At 37.3% G+C, this 26,549-nt stretch overlaps 1 protein-coding gene across 1 annotated transcript in view; it reads right to left on the bottom strand.

The window, feature by feature from the left end:
• Positions 1-26,549, bottom strand: part of LOC125319587 (cAMP-specific 3',5'-cyclic phosphodiesterase 4D-like) — a 184,372-nt gene that overhangs the window by 113,444 nt on the left and 44,379 nt on the right. The gene's annotated exons all lie outside the window — the stretch shown is intronic.

Raw genomic sequence — 26,549 nt, 5'->3', positions numbered from 1 at the left:
CACTGCATACCAAAAGCTTCTTTTGGGCATCACTAATTGATCTGGAAACTGTTGTAGCATCAAAGTCAAGGAATTATGGCCATAATTCAGGGAAGGTGCAAGACCAGAAATTATTCACAAATGGATGCTTAGGAACATAAATCTCATTCAGAAAGAAAACCCCAGCCATGAAAATGCAGATGTGTATCTTTCTAGAGTACTTTATGGCTCATTGTACAGTACAGTCTGACTATCACTATTGTTTCTTTATCCTAATTGAGAAAAATACGGGTTGTGTTCAATCCATAATCAGCTTTGGTCCTCACATTGAGTCTTTGAAGAAGATTTAAGTCATTAATTTAAATATAAGTTTTTAAGTACTGGTAGTTCATCTATTTTCAAATGATTAATTATTAGTTACAATTTAAATCAGGATTTACAAATGTTATCTTGAAAAGGAGCTTAGCTAAGCTAAGGAATCAAGAGCACCTATACAGAAGTTGCTCAAAAAGTCCAACTTGCTTTAATTAAACTAATTCACTTCTGTTTGTACACAAGGCCTTTATCTAGCAAGCTATCTGTCACCACACATAGGAAATGCCAGCCAAAATTACCTTCTCAGGGACACACACAGACAGAGGTTATACTAATTACCACCATCATGAGGCTGGACAGCCAACCATTCCACCTTGCATGTGAGATGGTGTTAAAGATTCTGGCCATGAGAAGAGAAAGCCAAGCTCCTTTAACAGGGACAGACATACCCTCTTGGAGTGGATGCAAACTGTTTTGCAATCTAGAGCTCTTAGTGCAGCACATGAAGAATTCACAAAACCCTAGGAAAGGTAAGTAATGGCCATCTATACTTTACAAATCTGGGACAAAGTAAAACCAATGTCCACGAGCACTGTGAAAGCAGTGCCAGTTGTTTAATTTTGCCCTGAAAAGAGGAACGTGCTCTTACCATGGTATTACTTACCCCAGCTAATGTAGTAACCAAAAGGGTGGTAACATTTATGCTACCTCACTGAAATCCAGAGTCTGACATTACCTGTATCCCGCATATTAGGGTAAAGGAAGATCTTAGGGAAGGGACTGAGAATGCCAATTAGAAATAGAGTTGGCATGAAAATTTTTGCATAAGGTTATTTATCCACAATTTTCTCTTTTTTTTTTATCATGGCTATAACTAAACAAGCAGAAAAACTGGTCAAAAGTATCAAATTAAAAGCCCATGCAACACAATGTATTTGTTTTTCAGTGGTAAACACCAGATGCCCATGAAGGAGCAAGAGAATAGATGATGATTTCCTTGAATAATATCCAAGACTCCAGCAACTTCCGGTCAGGAACAACAAAAGCCAGAGTAATGTCCTGATATTTAAAATGCCACTGATATATTTGTTTATCATAAATTAAGTCACCTGAAGCTTGCATAAACTGCATCAGCTAGAAAACTACAGATATATTCATGCTTTTCAAATAAATATGTTTTCAATTCAAAGAAACAATAAGCACAGGTAATAGATTAGGTCCCTTTTTACATTCCAAGTTGTGTTTATTTTTCTACAATTTCTATAACTTTACAATGCATAGAAGAACAAAACATAAATGCCATCCATTTCAGTTTCTAGATTATAAAGATAACTACTATATTTCAATTGAAAATACTTGGTCTGTGTTGAAGAAATAAAACAAAATTATCCTGGCTTTATTTTAATATAGCAGTGTATTGGCTATTGTTACAGTATATTTTCCATCTATATCACAAACTGCTTAGAAAAACTGCCTAGAATACAAGTGCAAAGATAAACATGTAAGCCTATATCACTCTCATCAAAAAGTTATTTCTTGGAACAGAACTGAAGTAATTTTTTTCTAATTCTTCTTAGGGGCTAAAATGAAGAAGGATAAGAAGAGTAATTGAATATATTGCTTAAAAAGAAAAAATGTGCAGTAAAATAAATGTTGCATGAATTTTTTTTAACAGATTCAAATAATCACTACTCTCTTCTATACAATTTAGACCAATAAATAAATGTCATGCTACACTGTAAGCTATTTGAATCTAAGGAGACTGAACCGTAAAAATGTTCTCTAAGATTATTGGTAAGACGCAATCTGAGTAATATAGTAGAGATGGTAAGAGAGGTAAGTCATTAAATTTGTCCAGCTGAAAGGCTTTTGGAATACTTCATGTCTTTTTCTCCCTAGAAAAAGTGGTCTACTTGCTCAACGAAGAGTGAAGAGGAGAACACACTGAGGATTTAATATTTGTCTTTGAAGAAACTTTTAATATGCCTCATGATACTGCTTCTATCTTTGATCTTCTCTCTTTGCAAGAATCTTCTCATTATTGAAGTAACGAGATAAAATCAGCAATGTGCCACATTGAGAATAGCAAGAGACACACACTCACTTACTGTAAAAGTGTTAATCAGATGTCTAACAAAGTCTGGAGTCTAACAAAAAAAAAAAAAAAATGAAAGCCTATCTCTCAGCTTGGTACATTTCAAGTGACCATGACAAAAATAAGCCAACAATTTAGGAATTAATACTCACGCTTTTAAACATTTCCTTATAACTATAAAACCAGACAGATCAAAGCCAGAAAATACAAGATAACAATACCGACTTAACAAGTTGAAATGAAACTATTATGCTGACAGAAACAGGCAAAACACACCTGAATGATGATACAAATTAAAACATACATTAATGTCTTAGAAGACCAACATTGGAGTGCAGGTCTATAATATGTTGAGCACCTTTTGAACCAATTAAGACAACAGACACAAGAAAAAACCCAAACTACAGAATGCACTGTGACTGAAGAAGCGTAAAAGATAATCTTTTTTAGGTAGCATTTCACACAAAATCTTCATTCTGCTCTACGTGCTTTGCTGATGAATTTAAGTAAAAAGCACTATGAGAAATACTAGGTTGGATAATAAATGCCAAAATCCCATTTTTATGAAAAAAAACCCCAGTATCTAAGTGTTAATATAAGACATGACCACTCATGTCCCACAGAAGAAAAATCTAATAGGAGTGTCATGTATGGCTCAATATGTTTTTAGCTGAACTTCTCACAGCCTTGCTAAATGTCAGCAAGCAAACAAGAACTTCTGAAGCAAACTGCTTTTTCTTCACCTCAAAGAGAAAAAATACGGCATAATATTAAAGTTGTACACAATAGAAATCCTTAAAAACCTTAGAGGTTCTTTTATTAAAAGACTATTTAATGCAATGTATAAAAAAATTTCAAAATCTATTCCGTTTCAGCCCTATACACTTAATTGGAAAGTTTTTCAAGACTCTAAAAATGTTATACACATGAAATTTTCTAACAGCACCCCAATATATTCTCTCTTTATTTCTAATTTAAAATGGCTTACATCACTACAAAATTTAAAATTATCATTTTGGTCAAAGTCAATTACCTGCATAATCCAAATGATTGCCTACATTTAATTGTCATTTGAATGACAAGACTCACTCTTAAAATATCAAAGTTTGATTAAAATGTTGCCACATTGGAGCTCCATGGCAATCTTAACAACTAATTTAGTTATTGACAGCACTCAAATTCTATAAAAAAACTTACGTTCCTCAATCATCCAAATTTGTTTTGCTTCAGTGTTTGGACATTTAATGCTGTCCAGCTGTCAGTTGCCTCTAATCCATCTGATTGAACTCCTTGAGTCTTGTCATGTCAGGTCATTTTGCTCAAGTATTTTCTAATTTTCCATTATCCTTGAACTTAAATCTCCGTAATTCAAAACAGCTCTCCACTAACTCACTCGCAAATTGAAAGATAAATTGAGTAGGAAGATTGGCCTTACAAATCCAATCTTAGGAGAATATTACATGGTCTGCAACTAGATCATTCTTCAAGTGCTTCCACACAAAGCAGCCATGTATTACATGAGGCCTGGAAAGAAAGTATTTTCCATTTTGGAGTAGAGATAAATGCAAGGCACCTAACCTGAGAGCTTAGGTCTCCTTGCTTCTGTGAACCAGACTATATGAGGTTATATAACACATTCAGTTTAAGCAAAAAAAGTCTTTATGGTAAGACAGAACCCTAAATGATGAAGTATTTGTTATAAATACTTGTTTCAGATATTGGTCCAAACATGGAGTTTTATACCCATGTTTTATTTCAACAGAGCTATGGCATTTTGAATGATGAAAAGTGAACAGGACCTCAGTTTCACACTTCCATCATCTACAAGCAATACTTGTATTGATGCAATAAAAGCTCCATATTCTTTTGTAACTTTGTATATGGACAGGATTAAAGACACTACTTCAAATGCGGTTAGATTCCCTACACAAGTCAGCAACTCCTTAAAAATGCATAAAGTTCAGAAATGGGTGTCATGGACCTTTGTCTAAGCACAAAAACCTTAGTGTTCTATTCTTATCTCCTGTTTTGCCCCATTATGTATCTGGCATAGGAAGTTTGCATTGTCTGATTGATATTGTAAGTAGTAACACATGCTTGTGCAACAAAATAAGTGTGCGTCAATATTTGTCCTACCAGCAGAAAAGTTCAGCTGGGTTTGACGGTGAGATCACTCATCTGTACATGCATCTGAAAAGATGTAGAAGCTCAAGAAGTGGAAAGAAACAGCACAGGCTTCATGGGTCAAGCTGGAATGAGGAGGAAGTGACAGGGACTTCCTCACATCAGTACTCCAGAATAGGTGGCCTTTGGCTGCAGAGTTTCCATCATAGCCTCAGAAATAAATAAAATAAAATAAAAATAAAATGAAATAAAGCCTCAGAATCTGTGACCCAAATGCAGGAGCAGTCGTTCTCCTTGCTGTGAGTGTTACTTCTTCACCTTTCATTAATGTGATTTCCAATAAAAACATGCACAAGCCAGGATTGCAAGTGATCTATAAGAGGACCATAGGAAAAATGTATTTCAGCAATTCTGTGATTTAATTTTGCTTTGACAGGCTCAAATTGAAAGAGTCAAACCATATAAAAACATGATCTCGCAAGGAAAAAAAACCCAAAAACCAAAAGCAAGCAAACAAACAAGGAAACAAAAAACTGACTTAGTCATTACCAGCATGATAAGTGTCATTTATTGGAAGGTTTTAAGCAGCAAGCCTTTATAACCTTCATACATCCTTCTATTTTTTTTTGAAGGGCAACACTCAGTTTCAGGATTATATAATTTTTGGAAGGTGTCCTGCTCTACTGTTATCATATTTTTCTAATTTTACTTCAATATGCTGTCACAATACATGGGGGAAAAAGGCAAGAAACTGATTTTTTTAAAGAAAAAAAAGAGGTTAACTCTATTTGTGTGAAACTGAAGAACTCTTGACTTTACATGTAATTGTAGAGCAGTTTAAAACAAAAGGGCTATTTTAAAAAATAACAATTAAGTATGTTATATTTATCATTACAAGCCTGCCATGTTTCTGTTTATGTCCTTTCTGCCCCAAAATGCAATATATTTGGCAGAAGATAAAGAGATAAAGGAAGGATCACGGGAGCTACTGTCCTTCACCCTTCCTTGTTCCGATCTTTCTGTGCAAGCCCACAATGAGTGGTTTATTGCACTGCTTCTCACAGCCCCTCCTGACATTTTTAGAGCCACTTTCAGCAGTACAGAACAGGAAAGACAAGTGTTCATATAGAAATAGATCACGAATTGTCCCACTTTGTAAACCAACAAGATATCAGGCTATCTCACGAACAGTCTCACTGGGAATCTCAGAGAACAACGATATGGTCACAAAATGATTAGTCACAGGTTATTTTTAAAGCCTCAGACCACTTCACGGACTGCCATTGCATCCATTAAAGAATGTAATGTTTGCATTCATTTTTGTTCCTCTGCTTCAAGGAACATTGCATGCCAACTATAAAATTTTCTAAGACGCACTTGAGTTTTCAGCTGAGAAAACTAAGAATCACTGTATTGACAAAGCATCAAGTAAAGAACAGCTTAAACTTAAACAGAATGTGAATTCTTAAGGCACTGACAGATTTTTTAAACTATTTTTGGAAATAAATACGTAATAGCAGCTGTGTAGGTGTTCATTCTCTGTCTTCTATTTAAGTATCTCTCCTGAAAGGTTGACAAATAAAGGCCTGCAATGTTTTTCAGATTAACACTCTTTCTAAAATGATAGGATTACCACTTGCCACAGAATACTAAAATAATGTATATGCACCTAACCAGACATAGCCAAATCACTTAGATACCACCTAAGAGTTACAAAACTACTTAATACAGTGGGGTTGTCCCTTATACAAGCTATGTTTCTCAGTTATGAAAACATTGTGCCTATTTTCTTCCTTTCTTTGAAGATATTAAATGATAATTAAATTGAGAATGTTGACTGCACAGATAAAACAAACTCTCACATTATTCAAATAAATTAGAATTTTTTCCTCAAATCATAGAGGGTCCCCCAAAAAAGATAAATCAGTAGGTTAATTATTAATAAAACTCAATTGTGCATTACCATAAATTCTCGAGACTAGAAGGACACCTCTTGTATTACTACCATTAAAGTCTGAGGAAGAAATAGTATTTGTGAGATTCTGCATTAAAAAATAAAAAAAAGCCTATACAAAATCAACACTAATATCAATCTATATACTTTAGTATATTTAGTATACAAATAAGCTTACAGACAGAATTTGGTTAGCATTAGCTGCTCTTCATTCTACAGAACCACATATAGATGGGAAGCATATACAGCTAGAAATTTTTTAGTTTTTAAAAAAATAATTTGAGGAAATCCTTTGGCCTCCCTAACGTCTAATATCACTCACTTCAATCTCAAATCTGCTTCCAGGCCTTTACCCTTTATTGTAAGTGTTAGCATTGATAATATGGTCATTCTGCATGTAATTCCTTGATAAAGAAGCCAACTGTGTTGTTCGATATCGCAAAATTAATGGTAGTTTTAGCTCAGTGCAATGAGTACTCACAAAAAAAACAGGAATCCATGTACCACGTTGGATTTTAGGTACATGCAATGATCAAATGCTCCACATACTAACATAGTAAATCCATGCCTTTTCAGGGAAACTCGGGGTGGAAATAAACAAAAGTTGGTAACTGTGGAAATGAGAAAGCATCTGCAAGCAAGAAAAATCAAGCAAGCTTCTGGTGTTTCACTTGTCTTCCCTTCATTTACAGAAATGTCTCATTTTAAACCAAGATCTGTGGACAACATGGCATCCCAAAAAAGGGATTAATCAAATCTTAAACAAAGACATAAAAAGGCTCATTTTTTATATAACAAATAGCTTTATTCCTAAAGCTTTTGCTACTTGAGTAGAATTCTTCCCAATAGAAAATACTACTTGAGAGAATTGAAAAGACCTAAAACAGCAACTGGCAAAACAGGAAGTTGGAGGATAGACAGCCTTCCAGTTAATAATTTAACCAAGAGGCAACAGTTGGAATTTAGAGCACTGTTCCCAGGCCATATTTTATAACAATTCTAAAAGAGAAGTTAAAAGTAAAGTAACAAGCTTTTCTGTTTGAAATGTCTTCATCCATGACTACCCATACTTTGCAGGCAGCTTGATTTCAAAAGAAAAATGCTATATGAACTATTTAACATTTGTTTATTAATTGGGAATACCTAAAAACCTCACTGTTTTTCTATTAAAGTACATTTGTATCAGGCTGAAGCAGCTACGGCAAAAATATCACCAGCTCTAATAAAAGTAAAATGAAAATTAAAAAAAATACATGTGAAACAATAAAGGAAATGAAGCTCAGTCTCCACTTTCTAAATCAGTATATGTCATTTAAAACTTTTCATCATTTTTTAAGGCATATCTAGGAACAGCTTTCATAGAATCATTCCAAACATGGCTGTGTTGGAAGAGACCTTTAAAGGTCATCTAGTTCAATCCCCCAGCCATGGGCAGGGACATCTTCAATTAGATCAGGTTGCTCACAGCGCAGTCCAACCTGATCATGAAATTTCTTCTGTTTTGCCTAAACAAAACATTTTTACAGTTGCTGGAGCTTGCATTTGTGGGTGAGAGGTGCAGAACAATAGTAAATGCCTTCTTTATTTTTGGTGTGTTACAAAATCTGGCAAATGCATCGTGCTTCAATGTGAGTCCGTAAACTGTATTCTAATTGATAATAGCGGAGATTCTTCAGAGTATGCAATGCAAAAGTCACCAGACATGCGGGAAGGTAAATGAGATCACTTAACCTAAACATCAATTAATATTTGTGCATGTGAAAAAACCACCACATGGTTTAGCACAATTTGTACTTTCTGTTCAAGAGAGCCTCAGACTGGACCAGCAGGAATACTATGGATTGTTCAGAGGCATTTCACTACTGTCTTGTATAAGAGTTTGCACAGACCTGCCTAATCAATCATTTCCAAGAGCACTAGCTGAAAGCATCCACTATCTTGAGTATAAATTTCAACCCCAGAAAGGGTGAAAAGAATGTTTATTCAGGTCAGCTATGCATAGACTGTATCATTTAACTGTACTCTCAGTATTCCAAACTGAATTGCAATCCTCTGCTATAGTATCTGTTGGGAGACCTAAGTGGTACTTGAAGCAATCTTCTCACATTAGGGAGAATTGGAAAGAAGTGACTCCCTGAATCTAAATAAGTACTCATTAGCAAGTCACCACCCTTTGTAGGCAGAAAAATGTATTTAAATTTAAGCAGACCACTTAAGCACAAAGCACTGATGTGATGAAGCATGCCTGAGCTGACTACTAATTTCTTCCTTTGCTCCTTACTTGTATTTTAACCTTACTGCCATCTGCTCATCACACTTGAATAACATCAGGATGTTGAATTCATGTTTAGAAATGTGTTGGGGAATCTAAACACTAGAAGGATCCAACTGACATTACCTACAAGTAATAAATACAAGAAGGTTAAGTAACCATTGGGATATTTATTAAGGGACATATTTGGTTAATCTTAGTTGAAGTTTTTATTTCAGGTTGGATGACTGGATCCAGTGCAAGACTTACTGTGGACTACTAGAGCTTGTGTTATGAGGGTGGGATTGTATGTTCTTAATGGTCCCTTCTAGCCTTTAAAGGTACGCTGTTTATATACAATGCTATTGCAAATATTTAATGTACATGCCTTTAGCTACAAGCTTCTAATCATTGTATAACTGCAGCTGTTTATCAATAAATGCAAATAATCAATTCCAGATCAACTTTATACTAAGGTTTATATAATAACCTTATACTCTGTAGGCTCATTAGTCCAGTAAATGTGCTTAAAAAGACATTAAGGTTTGTTAATTATCAATGACTGTTTTGAAATACACTCACTAAGAGCTCTGATCAAAACTCTAACTTTGTTTTAGGAGACCAAGAGGAATGAACTAAAGCATTCCTCTGGAAAGCTATATATACTGCCAAGGACAGTAACTTCACTTCACATGTTCTTATGTGCAAAACAGTGGAATTAGGGGAACCAGCTACCACCTATCAGCTGAGAGTTTCTCTTGGTGAGACAGAAGGCTATGACTTGCATCAGGTAAAATTCTGGGACAATGGAAAGCAGTAGTGGGAGAAAAGATGCAACTTTAAGAACAGATTAGAGAGACACCTCAAACAATTCCATCCGGAATAGTCTAGCCAAGCAGCTCAGTAAGATATCAGCACTTCTACTTACGGCCCCAGCTCCACTTCCTTTACTAAAGTATATCTTGACCTTTCAGTCCATTATCTAGATACTGAGTGAGGTCTGATTCAGGTCATGCAAACAAATAACATCTATGCAGGCAAGTTATCTGAGATAGGAAGGAACACAGTGAAAGGAAGTACACTTCTTAATTGTAGCTTTCTAATGCAATTATGCTGCTTAGAAGATTAACGAGTGAGGAAGTTACAAAATGCTTATCATGTTAGTGCTGATTTTTCTTATATGTCCAACTACAAGCAGCATCTCATTAAAACAACAAAGCTGAATCAGACCTTGCTGATGAGTTTAAGATGGCTTAGCAACTACTATGACTGCAAAATTAGAAGGAAGCTTGCTTTATTGCAGCTGGGTTTTAGAAAACTGTATTAGGTCCCTGGCATTTCTCTGCTGCAGAGGGAGTGCAACAGAAAGGCAGATTTTTCTCTGCACTTCAATTCATGAATGTGTAGCACAAACATAAACTTGCTATCTTGGTAAGTTTGTAAATAGTCTCAGTTACTTTGATGCAAGCTGCTTTCGTTTTCCTTTACAGAACTACTGGTCCTTGACTAAAGTATAACAATACAGCATATTTTACAATAATTAGTTGTATATATTTCTCTGCTAAATGACATTACTAGAACCATAATCATCAGCTGTGCTTATTTTCCAAAATTACATTAGAACTTAAGGCTTCTCATTTGTTTGGAATGACTAAACTAGAAAGTTTCAGAAGTTGCAGTGAAACGGTTACAATAGAACTACATAATTAACCGTACAGGACATACATTACAGGGGTTTACACATACAAGGGGTTAAATAAATAAATAAATAAATGTATTTCCTATTTCCCCTCTCCACCTCCTTATATCCTTTTATTTCACCTTTTGAAAAGGTGGGCAAAAACTTCAACTGATATCAAAAGTTCCTTGCATTATTTCTGACTCAACTGTCTATAATTAAATAATTTTGTCTTCACATGCAAACAAAAGTACAGATAAGTGAAATGCAAACATTGTCAGAATGCAACTAGAATTTCTTCACCTACAAACACATTCAGTATTCATTCTGAGTCGTGAATCCTAGGAAAATAAAATACAATTTCTCTTCTAAAGAAATCTTGCTTTGTATTAATTTCTTTTTACTGAAGTACAAAGCAAGTCTTTACCAAAAGGGATCAAATACAAACTGGTTATCATCATAAACAAGATAATCAAAGATTTCATTATGTTCTTCCAATAAAAGAAACTTCTGTAGAACTATAAATTGAATATTAAAATCTCAGTTTTCAGCTACCTACCAGAGTGCCATGAAGGAAAGAGAGGAAAAAGTTCTCTTTATGTAGCTCAAAGGTTGCTATTTTGTATCTATGGCAGTTATGACACTAAAATGTCAGAAAGAATAATGCAAATGAAATTTTAATCTTAGAAGAAAATTTAACTACTTCAACTACCTTTCCATTCGCAATTCAGCTGACTACGAAATAAGTATAGCCTGTAGATATAGAGCTGGTACTAGTGGTAAGATTTCTAATGCTGACAGTTATGGGAAATACCACTTTTACGATCTGGCTCCTGTAATTCCCGTGGTGTAATTTGCTTCACGTCAAATTATTATCAAATTTTAATTTCTATTTTATTAGCAACATATTTTTCCTTATGGCTGAGTCTTCCGTATTTAAAAAAAATTATAAAAAGTGCTCTTCTCTCCATTATCCAAATGGTTATGTAATCTCTTGGTATATCATCATCTGTAAAGAAGGTTTAAAAGTCAATCAAAACATAAATTAGTCTAGACAATGCAGCTACAAGTACTACTCATGAACAAAAGGCAAAACCAAGTACAGCCAGAAGTGAAAACATTGGAGTTGTAATTGAATTTGTAATTACTTTCATTTTCTTCCCAAATAGCATGGTAAACCAGTAGTGAGTAAAGCCAAATGTAAAGATACCTGTTAAGGTAGCAGAACCAGTTCACAGTTCAAAGGAAAAAAAGTGGGATTGGAAAAAAACAGCACTATCTTCCCAACTCCTTTTATTCCCTATTACATTTCTGAAGTGAATAAAAGGAATCCCTTAATAAACAATTACAGGGGAAGACAGAAATCTAAATCTGTTTGTGCTAGCAAGAGAAGAGATTTCTACCCTGTGTTAGAATGACACCTGAAAAGAACAACAGGACTTATCTGTTATTGAAAATTTACCTCCAGTTTTGTGTCATTTTTTACAGAATCTCAACAATTTAACTTCATTCAAAGTTTGTAAGAAGATTGCTAATTAATGCCGAAACCCTTTTTTCCTTTTTAAAATACCGAGAAAATTTAAATATGAAGACAGGTGATAACATTAGTTTTTCACTAAAATTAGTGCTATGATTACAGAATGCTTCCATTTAGTTCTTTGTTCATGCTTTTCTGCAAGGACAAGAAGAATCTGTGAGCAGAAAAGGTTTAGCATAATCATGCCTAAGAATGTCTTATTCCCAGGGTGACTTGAAAAACATGAGCAGAGTTAGGCTGAGATAAGCATTGGAACAGCTGAAGAAAGAAAAGGCTTTTTGTTGACAAAATTATTCCCTTTTATTAGCAGACCTGACCTAACTTATTTTTTGTTGACAGTATTTGTAACCACTGATTTTAGGCTTTCAAAAGATCTGACTTTTTCAAAACCTTTCATTTTACCGTATAACAATTACACCAAAATAGGTATGAAAAAAAACCTTATAATGTTTAAAACTGAAGAAAAGCAAAAACACACATCACCATTATTTCCATGTAACAAACTATTTCATTTTTAAGGTGCGCTGCTATTTCCATGTAACAAGTGTACATATTAATATACTATTTCCTTTTTAAGGTGTTCTGTAATATTCCTCCTGAAGGCTAGGAATTAATGGACAGTAAGTTTTACATTACAAATTCCTCATTTCCTATGTTAATATATAGAGTTAATATTTGTAATTTAAGAAGAGCACAGAGGGCGTTCACACCATTATGTTTCACATGTCCATCTGAGGGATATAACTGCGATGTAAGGTACTGATAGAGTCACTTAGCTCTTCTAGGGAGCCATACAAAGTATGTGAGGGTGGAGGTGGCAGACACTATGGTTCTCATAGCAAAGGAGTTTTAAAGCTCTCCTGTCCCTGTCTCTCCAGCTGTGTGTCACTGGGATTTGCCTCATCACAGTTATACCTACACAACACAACCACCATGACTACATGTCAAAACAGATCACTGAAGTGACTAAAGATGCCTTTCTCCCCCTACATGTGTTTGGAAGAGGGCTGCTTTATTCCAGATCATTGCAGCGCAGTGGCTTGCAGTCTGGTTTCCTAATGCAGCTGACAGGACAGTAAATTTCTGCCTAGGAAAAAGCTGGCTGAGGTAGGATCTAGCCCTCAACTCACTTTATTACTACTGCCAGCATCAACTAACCGAGGATGAGATTATCATCTTAACCCTCTCCAGCTGTGTAGGACAACTGGATGCCTATCCTGGGCTTCAGAATCAGACATATTCAAAAGGAGGTATGTTTTTTGACTACCCAGTTGATTATGCTTACAGACAGAAAACTTCAATTTTATTTAAAAACATGGTCTAACCAACCTCCCCTTAGTAGCATTCATCCCTTAAAACTGAGTATTGTTAGACAAGGATTTTGATGGGCTTCCAATAAAATTGAATGCATCAAAATTTTGCTCTGTACTCCACACATTCTCGGCCCCACAAAATTAGGGTCAAAAAGAGGATTTCCTTTGGTCAGTATGCACTTAGTTTTCTAGTAAAAATAAAACTGAAAAGTTGTATCTTCTGAAAATTTTAAAATGCAACCACATTCCAGGTACTCACTGGTCCAGAAATAAGAACTATATTTTATAACCTACCTCCATTTATATAAACAAAGTCTTTTTTCACACATCATTATTTAAGATGCTATGTTCAAGAGGCTATGAATCATGACACCACACTTGGAAATGACTGCAGTGACCTTTAAGAACACAGACATTTTAGAAAGTATTTTTAAACAGTTGTGTAATAAATATTTACAAAAGACAAAGAGATTCTCTGATGGCTTTTTAATACCACAATCTTAATACTATCTAACGTTATTACATCTCTTAAATAAGTTTCCCTTTAAAAAAATGTTACCTTGAATTTCCAATTTATCTGTCCATTATTAACTAAAGACTTCATCAGACCATGAGTCTTGCTAGCACATATCAGGGTAAAAGACTGAACTTTAACATCAAAGATATTCAAAGAATTGCTAGTTGCAAAAATTACCTAGGGAGAGCTTTGAAAACTTCAAGGCATCTGTATTTCATTGGTTTCCATGGGTCTTGCAGGCATAACTTTTTGAAGTTCCAGGAATTGCCCAGCTCAGTCTGTAGGTGTCTGTGGGAGTCTATTGATAAAGAAAGTTGTCTCCTCAGGAAGTAGTTACTTCTGAAAAATGGGCATCGGGTATTTTCAGATTTTTGAACCAAATGGCCAGATGCATGAGATTCAGACTTTTGTCTTTAGTATAACTCAGTATTCAGAGAATATCAGAGATCATTTATCAAGCTATTTATTGCTTGAGCTTTTCTATGCATCAAACAAAAAAACAGGTCTGGCAATGAAATTAGTGCTCAAAAATGTTGCTCCACTTTTTCCATTTCACAAATGGATCAAGAAGACATCTAAGAGGAACATTTTCTTTTAAATCAAGATCTATGCCTTACTAAAAAATAGAATGTACAGGACAATTGACTTGAGCTACATTATGAAAAAACTCCGATGTTTTCAAAGTAGCACTTGTATAAAAATTTTGTAGACCATGCTTGAGGAAATTGAACTATTTACACTTTTTGGAGTTACTTTTCTTTTCCATGTCTGGTGTACTTGAAGAAAGATTAAATTGCTTGCATGCAATAACCACAGAGAAGCAGAAAATATTTAATAAAATGTCATATAAATTGGAGAGTTATCTAGAAAACATGCTTTGGTTTTACATTGTTTTCTGATTTACTTGAGTTAAATAAAAATTTTTCTTTAAAATGTAAATATGATATGCTATACACATGATAGCACTGATTTAATGATCTCACATTTTATCTGCTGACAGGCTAAAAATGAAAGATGGTTTTAAATATTCTTGTTTACACAGTCTGGTAAAAGCAATACAATATTTGCTCTTAATGAGTCATTTCAGTATTTAAAATATAATGAAATGCAGAGGTCCCAATGATGCCCCTTCTGCAGCTTTCATCTACAAAGGATTAGTACAAACAGTAGCAGACACATATACCTTTAAGACAGTGTTGTGGTTCAACGCTGGTTAGGCACCACGCAAACAAAATCTTATTTACTTCTGTTATAGTTGAGCAGAGAAGGGGAAATTAAAACCTCATTTTCATAAAGTGAAATAAGGATTACTGGGGAAAACGGAACATTTCAAGGCAAGACAGGTCCACACTTAAACAGTTACAGTATAAAGAAGATTTATTACTAACGGAATTAAAAGTAAAAAGAAATTATAATAAATTAACTTTCAAACACCTTTCTCTCCCCGTACCTCCCTTTTTCCACCAAACCGTGCAAGGGAAACAAAACATTTATTGAGTCTTTCTTTATGTTTAAGAGTTTCTTCTGCTATGCCGCGGGATCCTCCCCACGAGAGAGACAGTTCTCCACTAACTTTTCCAGATGGTTCCAAACCATCACAAGGAAGAGCCCCGCCCGAATCTGCTGCAGTGAAAAATCTCTCCCACAGGTTTAGCAGCCTTCTCACAACCGCCAACATGGGCCATAGTGGTTCACGGGGGTTCAGTCTTTTAAGGATGAGCTATTCCAGCCTGAAAGCAAAGGCTCTCTTCTTCAAATCTCTAATAGCCTCTCACACCGTCTATGTTACCTGGCGTGGACACTCTTTCTTCGCAGGCTGCGCGTGTATCTTCCATCCCCCCATGTGCTTCAATGAATTATGGAGAAACAGTTTTTAATATTACAGCGCTCACCACGGCTTACAGGGAGATTTTCAGCTCCGCCGCTGGAAGTGCCTCCCCTCTCTTTCCCTTCTTTCACAACTGACCTTAGAGTCGCCATGTTAGCTTAGCCTCACATGAGACTAAACTTTTCCTTTCTCTCTGACCGTGGAGAAAACTGGTGCCTGTTAAGTTACAGCTAAGAAGTTGATCTTGTCTCTTGTCCGGAAAAAACTCGCCACGTCTCTCATTGTTGGCCGTATGGGGTTTTCTTCACTTTGGCGCAAAGTGCGCCAGCCTCAGGAGCCCGCTGGCACTGCGCGGGCTGCGGCGGCTCAGATGAATTTTTGGCCGCGCAGTTCCCAGCCGGGGGGGGTATTTTTCCAGCCGCACAGCTGCTCGCAGCTCCAAGGTAGCTTTCCCGGCGGCCTCGTCCGCGCCGCCACACGGGGGCCCCGGGTCCGCTCCGGGACAGAGCCCGGGGACGCCCCCTTCACCGCACCTGGGGGGAGGACATCAGGGACAAAAGGAAATTCCCCTGCTTCCTCATTTTTAAAATATGTACATTGCTGAGGCGTTGCCAGCTTTCTCCTTGGTTTAGCAGCATGCTCATCAAACCAAGTTTTAAACCTACCGCGGACTATGTGTACGACTAGAAACAAAACTGAAAAACATACATGAAAAGTAATGTTTCCATGTGTTGTAACATGCAAAGCTGAAAATGCCATCAACTTAGTATTACTAAATTTGTACATGGATTTTGTGCTTAGTACCTGCCTCAAAGGCAGAAGTACCTACCCACTTACGCTTAAAATACCATGGGTGCAAGAAGGAAAGATGTAATAAACTGTAGTATGATATATTGGAGGACATGAGCCAACTTTCATGGAAAGTGCACGATTTACCAACAAACAAACAAAGAAACAAACAACAAAACAAAACAACATATAAACAAACAAACAAAAAAAGATAGAAAACCACAAAATGCAAAAATTATGTAGGGGACTTATTAGTGAAAAACTGAGACAAATTTTTCCCCTATTGGTGGCATGTTAATTCTTTTTTCAACAGTTTGCCTTACAAGCTTGCAGATCAAAAACCTCAAAAGTTTGAGTTAATAATTCTATCAAATTATTACTAAATAATTCAAAGACCTTAACAGTTTTTGATAGTAAATCAAATCCTGAATATCTGGCATTGTCAAATTGCAAATCCATTTAACTCAATTTAAAATAAATAAACTAATTAATCAATCAATCAATCAATTAAAATCTGAGGACTTTTCACAGTTCTTGAAGACAACCACTGGCAAAATACCATTTTGTGTGCATAACTGTGGCTCCTGAGTAAATTCAGTACACTTAAATGCAAGTGCATTTTCACTGGATTTAGTGAATTGATTCACGAATATGTTATTAGGAAGAGAATGGAAAAAAGGAAATTAATTTCCACAACAACGAGTGCACTGACATTACCATGATCATGTAAATAACTTACAATATCTGGGGCATTTATCTCTATGCAGCAGGAATAGCAAGAGTGCCTTTTGTTCACATTTTTTTTCTCATGGCTTATCTGGACCCTAAATTCCCATTATAAACAGCCAAACTCCCAAGACTGATCTATGAATTAGAAATATATATCCATAGAAATTAGATAGATATAAGCAAAAAAGTCTTTTGTAGTTTTTCATAATTCAGACTTGCAAAGAAATCGCCAGTCACAACGATGAATAACCCACTAGTATCTTCAAGTCTATTCCCTCAATTTTCAACATAAATAATGTTTAAAATAAATGGAATATAAATAGCTGAACATCTTTGCAAGCCTGTAACCAGTTATGGCAAACTGAATTGAATCCATCTATTTCACTTAGAAAGATAAAGAGCTGATATTAGGGCAATTTTAAACAGCACAGAAGGCAGTGTAATGGAATATGCTACGTGAAAGCACCATGGCTGCCTTCTTTGGAGGGCTCCTAGAAAACGTCTCTTTCAAGTGGAAATATAGGTACATCTACCTGTGTTGAGGGACAGCAGCAGAAGCTAACAAATTCTCTTCCAACTCAGTGACTACAACAGCATAACGCTGTGAGCTAGTGAGATCCTGGGCAGATAAGTGCTCAGTGCAGTGCAGTTCCCTACACATTAAGTACAGCCCAACAAATTCAGACAGAGAAATGAACAGTGTTCAAGCTTAACACATAGGAGTTTTATTTTCCCCTTCCAGTCAGACACAATTGCAGAGCCTCTCAAGAAAATAGTGCAAGCACTCAGTTATAGCAAGCAAAGGTCTGCTTCCAAGACTACCAAAAGAATCAAGGACAATACATTGAAATTTATCCTGTCTTTCCCTGGTTCATGACACAACTATAAAAAAATACAACATGCAATCAAAATTAAATGTTTTTAGCATCTACAAGCTAATGAGCTACCAGAGAGTCACAGTACCATAGAACATGTTAAGTTGGAAGGGACCCACCAGGATCATCCCTGGTCCAACTCCTGACCCTGCACTACACAGGACACCCCAAGAGTCCCACCACATGCCTGAGAGCATTGTCCAAACATATCTTGAACTCTGTCAGGCTTGGTGCTGTGGCCACTTCCCTAGGGAGCCTATTCCATTGTTCAGCCACCCACTGGGTGAAGAATCTTTTCCTGTACCCAACCTAAACCTGATACATCTTCAGGCCATTCCCTTGGGTCCTGTCACTGGTCACCAGAGTGAAGAGATCAGTGTCTGCCCCTCTGCTTCCCCTTGGGAGGATGTTGAAGACAACGAGATCTCCCCTCAGTCTGCTCTGGGTTGAACAAGTGACCTCAGCTGCTCCTCCTAAAGCTTCCACTCCAGACCCTTCACCATCTTTGTTGTCCTCCTTTGGATGCTCTCTAACACTTTAATGTCTTTCTTATATCATAGTGCCTAAAACTGCCCCCAGCACTCGAGGTGAGGCCACCCCAGTGCAGAGGAGAGTGGGACACAGCTTTGCTCTCCAGCATCTCCTTCCCCAGTCTATACACACAACCAGTGATCCCAGTCCTTTAATCTGTCTTTAAAGGAGGTGGACAAGCAGATCAGGGACAACCACCCCCCCAAAAAAGCCAACCACAATGTGTCACACCCATGTGACTGCATCCCTACTGCTCAGCTAAGCCCAAGCATCCTTGTTGCACAGTCTTCAGAGGTAAGAAGAAGTTTTCTTGCTCCTGGTAGGCATTATTTTCAAAGTTCAGGCTCGTCCTCTGCTCATACACTGATTTTAGCAACAGTCTTTAACCCTTGCATTCTAATCATACATATATTGTATATGTTCTTTGAGACTCCACAAGTCCAGATAGAAATTAAAGTCCATACTTTTCCTTTATATAAGCTCCACATGATCCACCTTTTGGTGAAGAGGCAGTTAAGTGTGTTAATTGTGTAAAGATGCAATTGAGTTATGCTGAGATAATGATCTGGTACAATTCCATGATTTCTGAGAATTGCATATTCCACTGCTCGTGTTTACTCACTTCCCACTCTGCTGCCGACACCTGAAGACATTTTCTAATTCACATGCAACCAGCACTTAACCATTCATTCCATGCAGTATCCCTTTTTTTTTTTTTCCAAACAGCTCACTGCAATACTCACAACAAAGGCCTGCCAAGCAGGCTGTCAGCTGAGCAGAGCAGGCTGGGTTTGCACGCTTAGTTAGAGCCTCCTTGTTACAGCCCAAGCATTATCCGTAACTCACAGACTGTTCAAACAGCCTTGGCTCTCATTCCAGCCCTCTGATGAGCAGGACATAGAAGTGAGTCAGCTGTCCTTTGGGAGGCTGAACGCCCTGTATATGCTGTTCTTTGGATGGTGATTCACATCATCTGACATTTAATCACTGAGACCAAGCTCTGACCCAGCTAGTTAGTGCATCTCTTCCATTTCAGCACAAAATCCAAGAGTCTAATCCGGCCACGCAGCACAAGAGAGCAGAGCGGTGTAAGCACAAGAGGGAGCAGTTATAACTAAAATACCTTAAACACCTTCTACTCTAAAACTGTTTCAGAAAAGAGTGCAAGTGGAGATGAAGCAGAGTATCTAAGAGCATAAATAACAATTTTGAAGGTGGCAGCCAAAACTCTCCGTTTACCTGCCACTGTACTAAAAGGTTTGACCTTTCATTTCACCATTATTTTCTCAGCAGGAACTTCATGGTTTTATGCTTTGAAACACTTAGGAATGAAACAGCAACAGAATAGATAAATAAATTACATATAGATCAGAGTGTACAAAGCATTCCAGACATATTGTAGTGCCCTGGATGGATAGGCTAAGAGGAATCTTGCATTCACAGTCCAAAAATCTATTCAAGACTAAATCTGGAGAATCACATATACCACAGACAAATGCTGTTGCTCCAGTGCTACAAGAGACATAGCTAAGTAGGAGGAATAATCTTTAATCTATATTACAAAAAAAACTTGCAAGAAGTATGGGAGGAGTTTCCTGGTTTGAATCAACAAAAATTACTCTTCTGGAGGGTGCTGCTAGTAGTGAAATTGGGTTTATCTTTCACTTTAAGGATAACAATAAATATTTACTATGAAGTACCTAGGTCAGTACAATCTGCCCCCCTCCACACAGTCTTTGTGCCTCTGCTGCACCAATCAATTACAGTTCCTACCACTGAAGCTTTGCTCCTGGAAACCTGCATTATGTAGTCCTACTGCTAAGTGTTTTGAGAAAGAGGTGTGGGGTATTTTGTCAAGATTTGTTATTGTTGTTGTTTTGTTTTGTTTTGTTGGTTTCGTTAGTTCATTGGTTGGTTGGTTTTTTTATGATGTATGTGCTTGGCTGCTCTGATTTAATCTGTGGTGTGACATTTGGGGAACAGCCACAGTTCAGCTGTTAGCAGCTTTTTGCAACATTCGCCACACTGTCCCCATTGATGATACATGCTGCTAAATTTGACTGCAGATAAACCTAGAATGCTTAAAGACTCTTTTTAGTGAGGGGAAGACTCCATAGTTTTAAGCAGAGCTTAAAGATGGAGCTGCCAACAGCTCCATTCATATTTATTTCATCTGAAGGAAAGAAGGCCTCATTTTTCTAGTCAGGTAAACTCCAGATTCTTTGGCAAAAAGTGTATCTCGTGCTTTTCCAGAGTATCCAGTGTTGTTTATTTACATATCTTTGTGGTTCTTTGAGGTAACTCCAGAAGCTCTTTTGCCAAAAACCACAAAGCAAGATTAGCTTTCTTGTTCTCAGAAGGCCAGCTATACCTAAGAGATGTCCATCCTGTCCAAGGTCCTGCTCCGGGTCCATGCAAAACATGACATTAAAGATTCAGGTTGACTGCAGTATTGCCCCATATACAAAATCACTGAAGAGGTAAGGTGTATTTTTGCACACAGAGGATGAAAGAGCAACACTCCTTAGCTTTTCATTAAATAGTTACAAAGAAAACCAAACAAAAAGATTTGCTAGACTTGCTTTGGGTACCGACACCTGCAAAGCAGAAATGTAGAACTATCAACTCATTTCACAGTGGCCTGAAAGTAGTTCTGTGTTGGAAATTATATTTTGTAACTATTGAATTGTGTCACATTAAAGTAACTAATACATTTTTAGGCAACAGTATATTGCATCATCTTTTCCTGAGCCATTACATTGACAAGAAACTTCTCCGAAATGTCTGTAATCACTCTTTTTATTCCTGTGCAACAGGAAAATATTTAGAAAATTAGGTACCCAGATGTGGTGAACCAAAAAGCCATGTCTTTAAGGGGAGCAAAAAGGAACACAAACAGTTATGAAACACGACCAGTACATTTCTGATGCTTTGTCCTCGACTTTGTGGACTCACATATGTACTTCTATCCTCTAGTACAAACCTTTATAAGAACAAAGTTTTTATCACACATGCTTAATATAATGCAGATCACACCAACTTCATTACATCTGTGGTAAGAGGATTGTCTGATTATCTGATAACAATTCTTCTTTCACACTTAAAAACCACAATACGTTAAATTAACCCACATTTGCTTTCTGTACATTTTAGCTGCCCGGTGCAAGGGAAAGGCCTGGAAGAAGAGTCTGCAATATCACAGGACACTCTACTTAGATGTGTTTGTGGGTTTTTTTGGTGAGGGTTTTTGGTGGGTTTTTTCTTGGTTGCAATATATTTTAGGAAAGTACACTGCTCATTAAGGTGTTTCCAGATGTTCCCTTCATCCTTGCCCTTTAAGAAAGCATTCTATATTCTTTTTGGATTAGGAAGGTAGAAGATGTGTGTTTAGGGTCACTTCTGACATAATGAAGGCCACACAGCTGATTAGCACACTTGCTGCTCTACACCCACACACTGCCAGTATCTGTCTGCTACATAACAGCCTGGAGTGCTTTGGAGCAGCAGGGAGCTGCCAGAGAAAAATCACCAGAGAGGCCTCATGGGTGGCCGAAAGGAAAAGATAACTTGAAAATAGACAATTGAGAAGCATAGAGTAGTTCAAGATTGGACTGAATTCCAATTTCGACCTAGCAGAAATGAAGGTTTATATGTAAAGGGACACACATCCCGTGGATATAATTTCTGGAGTGTATTAAAGTTTCCCAGTAAATGCAAGCACTGAAATCTGTAATCTTTTCTTCTATTGCTACAGATTCAATAGATTTTAAAAGTGCAAATAGAGAAGACAACAAACTACACACTTTTGCTTCTGCTACATGAAGTTAAAGTGAATACATTGGAAATAATCTATGGTCTTACAAGCACACTCAGTTCACATGATATGAGGCATCTTTTCTGTCAAATGTGCATATTCTGAGCTGAATCATCACCATAGTAAAGGTTTTATATCCAATTCTGCCATGATACAAGGTTGAATGACTCAAGGAAGAGCATTTTGTTGTGGATTGCTCTACTAGCCGTAAGCGAGAAAAAAAATGAACTGAACCCTGGGGATTCTAGTGAAAAATCTAAAACTCATTCAGGGAATTGATTGTTTGTGAATATTTTTATAGCAAAAATTCAGTGGGTTTTGAATAAAATAAGCAAAGAGTTCCCAAAGTAGTTCAATAGCTCAGTAAGTGTATTAAAAATTACTTGACAAGGCAAGGTACATAGACACAACCTGAAAGTATTTTTAACAACATTTCCTTTCCATTCATCCAGCTAATACAATACTATCTGTCAGACATGATGATTACACACACTTTACATAGATACCTATAGAAGATGTGAGAGTCTCCCCTTTAAACATGTCTCTACTTTTTACTCTTCCTTGAATCTACCAGTCGAGGAGTAGTGAAGTGACACATGCACCACAACAAAACCCAAGACTAATGTATGTCATGGATGGAAAGTAGAAACTCATATCAGCTGATAAGAGACCCCCAAACATTTTGAAGATTCTGTTGAACTCTGAAGGAAGTGTCAGTGCAAAGTAGAAAACACTTTGAACTGCTGTCGAAGGTTCCTGAATTTGAATGCTTTCAGATCTGAGTAACACAATGACAGACAATGAGAAAAAATCTAGGAAAAAGAGAACTAGAAAGAACAAACAAGCCCATTTATAGCAAGACTTCCAATCTACAAGGCATTGACATTAAGATTGGTGGCCCTCAACACTATGACAAAGAGAAATCTTTCAGTAAACAGGAAGCTTCAGTGAACAGCAAGATTTTCAGTAGGATCAGTATTATCTGTGAATTCATATCAAATTCAGTCATTCAGGTTAAAGGAGTGGGAGATAGCCTTTGATACTATCAGAGATGGGGATTTTAGTGGTAAGATTCAAGTACATGAAGGTCCCACAGCATTTTAATAGGCTACAACCACCTGTTGAAACTTTTTAAAAAAATTAATTACTTCCATTGCTTCAGCTGCTCAGATAATGAGTTTTGCAGGGACTAGACAGGAACCATTATGTGTAATGTATTTCCTTGATGCTGAAGGCTTAGGGACATGCCAAGACAGAGGCACCCTGGTGTTAGCCATCTCACTTCTCTGTGACCACATAAAGGATGAAGCAGGTCTAGTTGCCAGGTACCTGTCTCCTCAGATATTGAACACTGCCTACTTGCTGCTACTTCTGCAGTCACTTCCACCTTGGAATACACTCATTAAAACATGATTTCTGACAATCTGACAAAATTAAACTGCATCATTATCTACTTAAACTGAGATGGCATACAAGTAAATCAGAATTTTGGTCTGGGGCATTCAAATCACTTCTGAGCTATTTAAATTTATTTTCTTAACTTTTTTTTTTTTTATGGTCCAACTGCCCTGGTAGTTAATTTTTGTTTTTAAAAATAGTATTTACAAACTCGAATTTAAGTGGTTTGCAAAAAATACTTTCAAAGTACCACCAAATGAGACCTTGAACCAATAAAAAGGGAAGGTTGCCAGCTTAACTAGAAGTGCAATCTCTCCTTCCTGCTTCCTGGAGACATACAGAAGCAGAGCTAGCTTTCCTATACAAACACAAAATACTGAGTTCATAACAGGAATTTTTTTCTGCTCATGACAAGATAACAGCTGCAGCACTATTATAATGCTTTGTCACTTCAGTCACCAACTTCAGATCGCAAGGCCTTTCCTTTCTACCCTGCAGAAAAGCTGTTTACTTCCACCCCCACTCTGCACAAAAAGCATAGAGAATGACATCCAGAGTTTTCTTAATTCCTTTTCTTAAAGGAGGAAAGGGTGGAGGAGAAAAGTGGTTCTCCCCTCCCCCCAAAACAAGCCCTGAAGTGGCTCTAATTTTTTTTCAAGTTCTAATGGTGCCATTTAAAACAATTCAGAGGGATTTTTTTTTTTTTAAATACTGCCACTCCTATACCAAGCAAATGGCTCTTAGATACAGCATGATAGGGCCTTTCCAGAGGACTACCAAGTGCATCAGACAAGTTGGCACCTGACTTGAGGCCTGGAGGAAAGGAGTCCTGGTTGCACCTTCATTCACCTATACACACATGGGGTTGCATAACCGCAGCTCCATCTGGTGTTAAGAGACTGACTCATGCTGGCAGTGATTGTCAGAAATGGGTCCCCTCGAGCACTATCTTTTTTTCACTTGTCACTTCAGAAAGGAGGAAATGTGGTTAACTAGTAATTTAGGCAGCATTAAGTGCTTGCAAATGTGTCTCAAAAACCTTGTAAAAATTGTTACAGTTGTTAATATTGTCAGATTGTCCCAGAAAGTCCTTACTAATAAGATAGAGCATTAGCAAACAAAACATATACCCCAAACAGTCTGGTGAAAGACACTGTACTGAGGGGTACATTTGATGTAGTAAAAGCCTTAAAAAATATTTCTCCTTCTTCTTACCCTCTTATTCCGCAAATCTCCATTACATTTCTAAGGCAAAGATGAAACAGTCATGGACAACTCTATATAAACTGCTTGACTGAGTCTGAAAGGCACTGCTGAGCAGTAACAAACAACATTACATCCCAGAATCCAGAGGGAATTGGCTGATGTAATTGCCAAGCCCTTTCCATGATACTTGACAAATCATGGCAGTCAGGTTAAGCCCCCAGAGACTAGGGAAATTGAAACATTGTATCCAGCTTTAGAAAGCTGGAACTTGGGAACTTTAGAAAGCCGGAACCTGGGAACTACTCACCTGTCAGCCTCACCTCAGTGCCTGGGAAGATCACGGAACAGATCTTTCCAGAAGCTGTGCTAAGGAGGACAGGGAGGTGATTTGGGACAGCCAGGATGGCTTCACCAAGGGCAAGTCCTCCCCGACCATTACAGTGGTGTTCTATGATGCAGTGTTTGCAAGACACAAGGGAAGGGCTACAGATGTCATTTATCTGGACTTCTGTAAAGTCTTGGACATGATCCCCCACATTATCCTTCTCTCTAAACTGCGGTGAGAGGGTTTCAGTGGATGGACTATTCAGTGGATGAGAAACTGGCTGGATGGTCACATCCAGAGGGTAGTAGTAACCAGTTCAATGTCTGGGTGGATGTCACTGACAAGCGGTGCCATCAGGGCTTTGTACCAGGGGTTGGGACCAGTGTTATTTAATTTCTTCATTGATGACATAGAGGGGTTGAATACACCTTCTGCAAGCTTGCAGATGACCCCAAGCTGAGTGGTGCTGGTGACACCCCTGAAGGACAGGGTGCCATCCAGAAGGACCTGGACAAGCTCAAGAAGGAGGCTCATGTGAACCTCAGGAGGTTTAATGAGGCCACATGCAAGATGCTGCACCTGAGTCAGAGCAACTCTGGTATCAACACAGGCTGGGGAATGATCAAGAGCAGCCTTGCCAAAAATGTATTGGGGTACTGGTGGATGAAAAACTGAACGTGACGCATGAGTGTGCACTCACAGGGGGCCAATAGGAAAGATGGGGACAGCCTTTTTAATTTTTAATTTTAATGTTTAATTTTTTTAGTGGGGTCTGTTGTGGTAGATATGACAAAGGGTAATGGATTTAAACGAAAAGAAGGTAGATTCAGTAGAGATATATGGAAGAAATTTTTTATGGTGAGAGTTGTGAACTGGTGGAACAGCTTGCCCAGAAAGATGGGGTATGCCCCATCCCTGGGTCAGGGAATCCAAAGTCAAGAGTCATTAAAGGTCAGGCTGGAAGGGGCTCTAAGCAACCTTATCTAGATGAAGAAGTGCCAGCCCATTTCAGGAGAATTGGACAAGATGACCTTTAAAGTCCTTCTCAATCCAAATAATTCTGTGATTCTATGATCAGGAGCAGTAGGCCAGTCTCCTAAAACAGGCTGCTGTTTCAAAAACCTAACACAGTAGGAGTGGTATGAAATTGAGGTGTTCATGTTTTAAAGAAACATGAACATTGCTGAATTCAAAGGAAAAAGTGATTGAAAGTGTCAATATCCTAGTTGTAATGTTTAATAATCAGAACAGGATCAATAGAATAACAGCAAAATAAAAAAATATATTTAAA

The sequence above is a fragment of the Corvus hawaiiensis genome, chromosome Z (assembly GCF_020740725.1).
Source record: "Corvus hawaiiensis isolate bCorHaw1 chromosome Z, bCorHaw1.pri.cur, whole genome shotgun sequence".
Taxonomy (NCBI): domain Eukaryota; kingdom Metazoa; phylum Chordata; class Aves; order Passeriformes; family Corvidae; genus Corvus; species Corvus hawaiiensis.
The sequence above is the reverse complement of the archived record's forward strand: the minus strand, read 5'-3'. Positions and strand labels throughout refer to the sequence as shown.